The sequence below is a fragment of the Hylobates moloch genome, unplaced genomic scaffold, assembly GCF_009828535.3.
Source record: "Hylobates moloch isolate HMO894 unplaced genomic scaffold, HMol_V3 SCAFFOLD_5, whole genome shotgun sequence".
Classification (NCBI taxonomy): Eukaryota; Metazoa; Chordata; class Mammalia; order Primates; family Hylobatidae; genus Hylobates; species Hylobates moloch.
Window position 1 is genome coordinate 99,688,090 of NW_026652280.1, and position 9,082 is coordinate 99,697,171.

Consider the following 9,082-nt stretch of genomic DNA (forward strand, 5'->3'; position numbering starts at 1 on the left):
CGTGATCCGCCCGCCTCGGCCTCCCAAAGTGCTGGGATTACAAGCGTGAGCCACCGCGCCCGGCAATTTTTTGTATTTTTAGTAGAAATGGGGTTTCACCATGTTAGCAAGGATGGTCTGGATCTCCTGACCTCGTGATCCGCCCGCCTCGGCCTCCCAAAGTGCTGGGATTACAGGCACGAGCCACCGCGCCCAGCCCTCCAGGGTGGTGGCTCACGCCTGTAATCCCAGCACTTTGGGAGGCTGAGGCAAGTGATCATGAGATCAGGAGATCGAGACCATCCTGGCTAACATGGTGAAACCCTGTCTCTACTAAAAATACAAAAAATGATTGAACTCGGGAGGTGGAGGTTGCGGTGAGCCGAGATCGCGCCATTGCACTCCAGCCTGGGCAACAAGGGCGAAACTCCGACTCAAAAAAAAAAAAAAAAAAAAAAAAGCCAGACATGGTGGCGCACACCTGTGGTCCCAGCTACTCGGAAGGAGAATCGCTTGCACTGGGGATGTGGAGGTTGCAGTGAGCCAAGATCATGCCACTGCACTCCAGCCTGGGTGACAGAGCAAGACTACATCTCAAAAAAAAAAATTATGGTAAAAATTAAAGATGAATGACAATTATCTCCAGCCTAATAGGAAGCCAAAACAAACAAACAAAATTCTCAAAAATGTCATTAATATGCTTCTCCAGGCCAGGCGCAGTGGCTCACGCCTGTAATCCCAGTACTTTGGGAGGCTGAGGCGGGAAGATCACTTGAGGCCAGGAGTACTGGTCAACATGGCGAAACCCCATCTCTACTAAAAATACAAAAATTAGATGGGCAAGGTGGCACATGCCTATAATCCCAGCTACTTGGGAGATTGAGGCATGAGAACTGCTTGAACCCTCCCAGGTTCAAGAGGAGGTTGAAGTGGGCTGAGATCACGCCACCGCACTCCAGACTGGGCGACAGAGTGAGACTGTCTGAAAATAATAATAATAATAAAATATAAAGTAAAATAAAATACTTCTCCGATATTTTTCAACTGCCATCATTCTGAGGTTTTCCCCATTATCTGCCTCTAGTATTCCAAGACAAAAGAGTTCTGCTTCCAACCACAGTCTTTATTTAAAATGTAGATAATGGCTGGATGAGGTGACTCACACCTATAATGCTCACACTTTGGGAGGCCGAGGTAGAAGGATCACTTGAGCCCAGGAGTTCAAGACCAGCCTGGCAAGATAGCAAGACCGCGTCTCTTAAAAACAATTTAAAAATAAAATAAAATGTAGATAAACAAATCCCAGAGACAAATAGTTGCCTTAGTCTTTTGAAGCTTTTCCAAATGCATGTAAAAAGACATTTTTTTGTGTGTTTGTAAGAATCTGTAAGAAACCACAGATTCTTACACACTATTGTATTTAAAACTCTGCCGCTACTCTGATGAAGCTGTTTGGGTAGTGTTAGAGCATTAGAATTCTCTCTCCTTTTTTTTTTTTGAGACAGAGTCTCACTCTGTTACCCAAGCTGGAGTGCAGTGGCACAATCTTGGCTCACTGCAACCTCTGACTCCTGGGCTCAAGCAGTTCTCCTGCCTCAGCCTCCCGAGTACAGATGCATGCCACCACACTTGGGTAATTTTTTGGCGTTTAGTAGAGATGGGGTTTCACCATGTTGCCCAGGGTGGTTTTGAACTCCTCAGCTCAGGCAATCCACCCGCCTCGGCCTCCCAAAGTGCTGGGATTACAGGCGTGAGCCACCGCACCCGGCCAAATTATCTTTCTTTAAACAAACAATAAAAAAAGGATTCTTGCCTAGACAGGCCAAATGTAACTTCAGAAGGAAGTCAGAAACAGCCTGTGCCAAATTTAGAAAGGTATCCCAAAGACTACGTGCTAAAACTTCAGTGCAGTGGCTTGATCATGGCTCACTGCAACCTCGACCTCTCAGGCTGAAATGATCCTCTCACCTCAGCCTCCCAAGTAACTGGGACCACAGGTGCACACCACCACACCTGGCTAATTTATTTTTAATTGTTTTTGTGGAGACAGGGCCGGGTCTTACTATGTTGCCCAGTCTGGTCTCAAAATCCTGGGCACAAGGGATCGTCCTGCCTCCATCTCCCAACATGCTGAGATTACGAGTGTGAGCCACCACACTGGGCCCTTTTTTTTTCTTAGAGTCAGGGTCTCATTATGTCACCAAGGCTGGTATCAAACCGCTGGCCATGTAACCTCTCACTTCAGCCTCATGAGTAGTTGGGATTACATGTGTGAGCCACTATACCCAGCGAGAATAACAGATTCTTTTTTTTTTTCTTATTATTTTTGAGATGGACTCTTGCTCTGTCGCCCAGGCTGGAGGGTAGTGGCCCAATCTCGGCTCACTGCAACCTCTGCCTCCTGGGTTCAAGAAATTCTCCTGCCTCAGCCTCCCAAGTAGCTGGGATTACAGGTACACACCACCACGCCTGGCTAATTTTTGTATTTTTAGTAGAGACGAGGTTTCACCATTTTGGCCAGGCTAGTCTCAAACTCCTGAACCTCAAGTGATCTGCCTGCCTCGGCCTCCGAAAGTGCTGGATTACAGGCGAGAACCACAGATGCTTAAGATTATGTCGACCTAGTCTAAGGATTGAACTAGTTCAGAACAAATTAGTGCTACATTGATCTTAATATTAATCACGGAGTATTTTTCTGAAATAGGCTCTATAATAAGCAAATTAAAGGCATTATCTCACAACAGTCCCATCAGGTACACGTTATTATGCTCAGCTGAAAATAAGTATGGATAGATTAATTAACTCCCAGGGTATATATCCTAAAATCAGGCAGTTTTAGAATTGAAATCTATGTTTGACTCTCAAGCCTTTCCCATTAGCCACTATATGTGCTACACTGTCAATCAGCAAATGCCTAACGATTTCCAGTGATGGGGAACTCAATAGGTAGTCATTATAGTTTTTACACAGCTTTTAATAAAAGTTCTTCAGTAGTTCGAGGCAACATGTCTCCTTGTAGCTTCCATTCACTGTCCTAGTCTTCCTCTTGGGCTTTTTTTTTTTTTTTTTTTTGAGATGGAGTTTCGCTCTTGTTGCCCAGGCTGGAGTGCAATGGGATGATCTCGGCTCACCACAACCTCCGCCTCCCGGGTTCAAGCGATTCTCCCGCCTCAGCCTCCTGAGTAGCTAGGATTGCCCGCATGCACCACCACGTCCACGTCCGGCTAATTTTGTATTTTTAGTAGAGACGGGGTTTCTCCATCTTAGTCAGGCTGGTCTTGAACTCCCAACCTCAGGTGATCCGCCTGCCCCGGCCTCCCAAAGTGCTGGGATGACAGGCGTGAGCCACCACACCTGGCCTCCTCTTGGGTTTTACAAGCCATCTTCCACATGACAGCTTTTCAAATATTAAAGGTAGTTATGGGCCAGGTGCAGTGGCTCACATCTGTAATCCCAGCACTTTGGGAGGCCGAGGTGGGCAGATCACCTGAGGTCAGGAGTTTGAGACCAGCCTGGCCAACATGGTGAAACCTCGTCTCTACTGAAAAAAAAAAACAAAAAAACAAAAAATTAGCCGGGCGTGGTGGTGCATGCCTGTAGTTCCAGCTACTTGGGAGGCTGAGGCACAAGAATCACGTGAACCTGGGAGGCAGAGGTTGCAGTGAGCCAAGATTGCGCCACTGCACGCCAGTCTGGGTGAGAGAGTGAGACTCTATCTCAAAAAAAAAAAAAAAAGAAAGATAGTTATGGTCCTCTGCTCCCCACCCCTCCCCCATAAATGCTTTCAGTTTCCTAAAGCAATTATCATGCAGTACAAGTCCCTTCTCTATATTGCCCCAATACACTTCAGGTATGGTCTACTGTTTCCCTAATTTAGGATATTATATTTCCAAGAGTGACTTTTGTAATTCCATCACACCATTGCTTCATACCGAGAACACAGTTCACTAAAATCACCAGTCCTTTTTTAAAAAAAATATTGCTACCATCAAAATCCCAGCAATCTTTTTGGTCAAAATTGTCAAGCTAGCTAGGTGCAGTGGCTCATGCCTATAATCCCAGCTCTTTGGGAGGCCGAGGCGGGTGGATCAATTGAGCTAGGAGTTCAAGACCAGCCTGAGCAACAGGGTGAAACCCTGTCTCTACGAAAAACACAAAATTAGCTGGGTGTAGTGGCTCATGCTTATAGTCCCAGCTACTTGGGGAGCTGAGGTGGGAGGATCGCTTGAGCCTGAGAGGTCGAAAAGTGCAGTGGCCTCTAGCATCGCGCCACTCCACTCCAACCTGGGTGACACAGTGAGACCCTGTCTTAAGAAAAAACTTTTGAAGCTGATCTCAAAATTCATATGGAAATGCCATAGACCTAGAATAGCCCAAGCATTCTTGAAAAATAAAAAATTTAAAGGACTCATACATCTTGATTTGAAAACTTACTATAAAGCTACAGTAATCAAGATAGTCTGGTATTGGCATATGCTTACATCATGGTCAACTGATTCTCAACATGGATGCCAAGACACTTCAATGAGGAAAGAATAGTCTCTTCAACAAATAGTGCTGGGACAACCTGATACTCAGGCAAAAGAACGAAAATGGACCCCTACCTCACATTATACACAAAAATGAATGCAAAATAGCTCATAGACCTAAATGTAAGAGCTACAGGTATAAAACTTGCAGGGGGCGGCCAGGCGCGGTGGCTCACGCCTGTAATCCCAGCACTTTGGGAGGCCGAGGCGGTGGGTCACGAGGTCAGGAGATCGAGACCATCCTGGCTAACTCAGTGAAACCCCCTCTCTACGAAAAATACAAAAAATTAGCCGGGCGTGGTGGCAGGTGCCTGTAGTCCCAGCTACTTGGGAGGCTGAGGCAGGAGAATGGTGTGAACCTGGGAGGTGGAGCTTGCAGTGAGCTGAGATTGCGCCACTGCACTCCAGCCTGGGTGACAGAGTGAGACTCCATCTCAAAAAACAAAACAAAACAAAACAAAAAAACAAAAAAAAACTTGCAGGGGCGAGTTTTCTAATTTTTTTTTTTTTTTTTTTTTTTTTTTTGAGACGGAGTTTTGCTGTCGTTGCCCAGGCTGGAGTGCAACGGCACGATCTCGGCTCACTGCAACCTCCGCCTTCCGGGTTCAAGCAATTCTCCTGCCTTAGCCTCCTGAGTAGCTGGGATTACAAGTGCCTGCCACCACGCCCAATTAATTTTTTGTCTTTTTAGGAGAGACAGGGTTTCACCATGTTGGCCAGGCTGGCCTTGAACTCCTGACCTCAGGTGATCCACCCACTTTGGCATCCCAAAGTGATGAGATTACAGGTGTGTGCCACCATGCTCAGCCTCTAATTTCTTCTATAGAAGAAAATACAGGAGTAAATTTTCATTATCGTGTGTTATGCAATGGTTTCTTAGATATAACATCAAAAGCACAAGCAAAAGAACTAAAAATGGGCTGGGCACAGTGGCTCACACCTGTAATCCCAGCACTTTGGGAGGCTGAGGTGGGCGGATTACAAGGTCAAGATATCGAGACCATCCTGGCCAACATGGTGAAACTCCATCTCTACTAAAAATACAAAAATTAGATGGGCGTGGTGGTGTGCACCTGTAGTCCCAGCTACTCAGGAGGCTGAGGCAGGAGAATCACTTGAACCCGGGAGGCAGAACTTGCAGTGAGCTGAGATTGCGTCACTGCAGTCCAGCCTGGTGACAGAGACTCCGTCTTAAAAAACAAAAACAAGGCCGGGCGCGGTGGCTCACGCTTGTAATCCCAGCACTTTGGGAGGCCGAGGCGGGCAGATCACGAGGTCAGGAGATCGAGACCACGGTGAAACCCCGTCTCTATTAAAAATACAAAAAATTAGCCGGGCGTGGTGGCGGGCGCCTGTAGTCCCAGCTACTCGGAGAGGCTGAGGCAGGAGAATGGCGTGAACCCAGGAGGCGGAGCTTGCAGTGAGCCGAGATCGCGCCACTGCACTCCAGCCTGGGCGACAGAGCAAGACTCCGTCTCAAAAAAAAAAAAACAAAACAAAAACAAAAACAAAAACAAAACAAAACAAAAAAACTGAAAATAGATAACGAATTTTATCCAAATCAGACACTTGTACTTCAAAGGATACCATCAAGTAAGTGGAAGACAACCCACAGAATGGGAGAAAATACTTGCAAATCACATAGAACTTATCTCCATAATATATAAAGAACATTTACAACTTAATAAAAAGGCAACTCAATTTAAAAATGGGGGGCCTGGCAGGGTGGCTCACACCTGTAATCCCAGCACTTTGGGAGGCCGAGGCAGGCAGATCACCTGAGGTCGGAAGTTTGAGACCAGCCTGGCCAACATGGAGAAACCTCTTCTCTACTAAAAATACAAAATTAGGCCAGGCGTGGTGGCTCACGCTTGTAATCCCAGCACTTTGGGAGGCCGAGGCAGGCGGATCACGAGGTCAGGAGATCGAGACCACAGTGAAACCCCGTCTCTACTAAAAAATACAAAAAATTAGCCAGGCGTGGTGGCGGGCGCCTGTAGTCCCAGCTACTCGGAGAGGCTGAGGCAGGAGAATGGCGTGAACCCGGGAGGCGGAGCTTGCAGTGAGCCGAGATTGCGCCACTGCACTCCAGCCTGGGCGACAGAGAGACTCCGTCTCATAAAAAAAAAAAAAAAAAATTAGCCGGGCGTGGTGGCGTATGCCTGTAGTCCCAGCCACTCCGCAGGCTGAGGCAGGAGAATCGCTTGAGCCCAGGAGGTGGAGGTTGCAGTGAGCCGAGATCACGCCATTGCACTGCAGCCTGGGCAACAGAGCAAACTCTGTCTCAAAAAAAATAAAAATAAAAATAAAAAATCAATAAATAAAATAAAATAAAATGAAACAAAAATAAACAATAAAATAAATAAATAAAATAAAATAAAATAAAAATGGGCAAAAGAGCCACGTGCAGTGGCTCACACCTGCAATCCCAGCACTTTGTGAGGCTGAGGCAGAAGGATCGCTTATGCCCAGGAGTTTGAGACCAGCCTGGATAACATAATGAAACCTGCTCTCTACAAAAAAATTTAAAACATTAGCCAGGCGCGGTGGCATGCTACTGTGGACCCAGCTATTTGGGAGGCTGAGGTGGGAGGATCACCTGGGTCTGGGAGGCTGAGAGGCTGAGGCTGCAGTGAGCCGTGATTGCACCTCTGCACTACAGCTGGGGCAACACAGTGAGACCCTGCCTCAAATTAAGAAAAAAAAGGCAAAAGATTTGAGTAGGCATTTCTCCAAAGTGTAAAAGTTATACAAATGGCCAAAAAGCACATGAAAAGATGCTCAACATTATTAGTCATCTAGAAAATGCAAATAAAAACCACAATGAGGTACCACTTCACACCCACTAGGATGGCTCAAATCAAAAGAACTGACAATGATACGTGTTGGACAGGATCTGGAAAAACTGGGATTCTCTCTCTCTTTTTTTTTTTTTTTTTGAGGGTCAAAGAACTCATTTATTTTTACTCATAGAAAGTACAAGTATTAGCCTGGCATGGTGGCTCACACCTGTAATCCCAGCACTTTAGGAAGCTGAGGCAAGTGGATCATCCAAGGTCAGGACTTTGAGAGCAGCCTAGTCAACATGGTGAAACTCTGTCTCTACTAAAAATACAAAATTAGCTGGGCATGGTGGCACGCGCCTGTAATCCCAGCTGGTCGGGAGGTTGAGGCAGGAGAATTGCTTGAATCTGGGAGGCGGAGGTTGCAGTGAGCCAAGATCGCACCACTGCACTGTAGCCCGGGCGACGGAGAACTCAGTCTCTTTTTTTTTTTTTGAGACGGAGTCTTTCTCTGTCCCCCAGGCTGGAGTGTGGTGGCGCGATCTCGGCTCACCGCAACCTCCACCTCCTGGATTCACGCCATTCTCCTGCCTCAGCCTCCCGAGTAGCTGGGACCACAGGCGCCCACCAACACGCCCGGCTAATTTTTTTTTTTTTGTATTTTTTAGTAGAGACGGGGTTTCACCGTGTTAGCCAGGATGGTCTCGATCTCCTGACATCGTGATCCACCCGCCTCGGCCTCCCAAAGTGCTGGGATTACAGGCTTGAGCCACCGCGCCCGGCCAACTCAGTCTCAAAAAAAGAGAAAGTACAAGTATTGATGATCTCTGGTTATTTTTTAGTTTTGGGGTACGTGTACAGGATATGCAGGTTTGTTACACAGGTAAATGTGTGCCATAGTGGTTTGCTGCACCTATCAATCCATCACCTAGGTATTAAGCTCAGCATGCATTAGCTATTTTTCCTAATGTTCTCCCTCCCCCCACACCCTCCAACGACAGGCCCCAGTGTGTGTTGTCCCCCTCCCTGTGTCCATGTGTTCTCATTGTTCAGCTCCCACTTATAAGTGAGAACACATGGTGTTTGGTTTTCTGTTCCTGTGTTAGTTTGCTAAGGATAATGGCTTCTAGCTTCATGCATGTCCCTCCAAAAGACATGATCTCATTCCTTTTTATGGCTGCATAGTATTACGTGGTGTATATGTATCACATTTTCTTTATCCAGTAAAAACATGGGCCGCTTCACGAATTTCCATGTCATCCTTGCACAGGGACCATGCTAATCTCCATATCATTCCAATTTTAGTGTATGTACTGCTGAAGCGAGCAGAAAACTGGTATTTTTTTTTTTTTTTAGATGGAGTCCCACTCTATCACCCAGGCTAGAGTGCAGTGGTACGATCTCAGCTCACCACAATCTCTGCCTCCCAGGTTCAAGCCATTCTCCTGCCTCAGCCTCCCGAGTAGCTGGGATTACAGGTGCGTGTCACCATGCCTAGCTAATTTTTGTTGTTGTTGTTGTTATTGTTTCAGACAGAGTCTTGCGCTTTTTTGCCCAGGCTGGAGTGCAGTGGTGCGATTTCGGCTCACTACCAGCTCTGCCTCCTGGATTCATGCCATTCTCCTGCCTCAGCCTCCAGAGTAGCTGGGACTACAGGTGCCCACCACCACGCCTGGCTAGTTTTTTGTATTTTTAGTAGAGACAGGGTTTCACTGTGTTAGCCAGGATGGTCTCGATCTCCTGACCTTGTGATCTGCTTGCTTCGGCCTCCCAAAGTGCTGGGATTACAGG

The 9,082-nt window shown here is 46.8% G+C and overlaps 1 protein-coding gene and 1 non-coding gene across 2 annotated transcripts in view; one reads left to right on the top strand and one right to left on the bottom strand.

The window, feature by feature from the left end:
• Positions 1-9,082, top strand: part of ASH1L (ASH1 like histone lysine methyltransferase) — a 332,744-nt gene that overhangs the window by 76,979 nt on the left and 246,683 nt on the right. The gene's annotated exons all lie outside the window — the stretch shown is intronic.
• Positions 8,517-8,625, bottom strand: LOC116469993 (U6 spliceosomal RNA). The gene has a single exon (XR_004248439.1). It is a non-coding gene; the product is annotated as a U6 spliceosomal RNA (small nuclear RNA).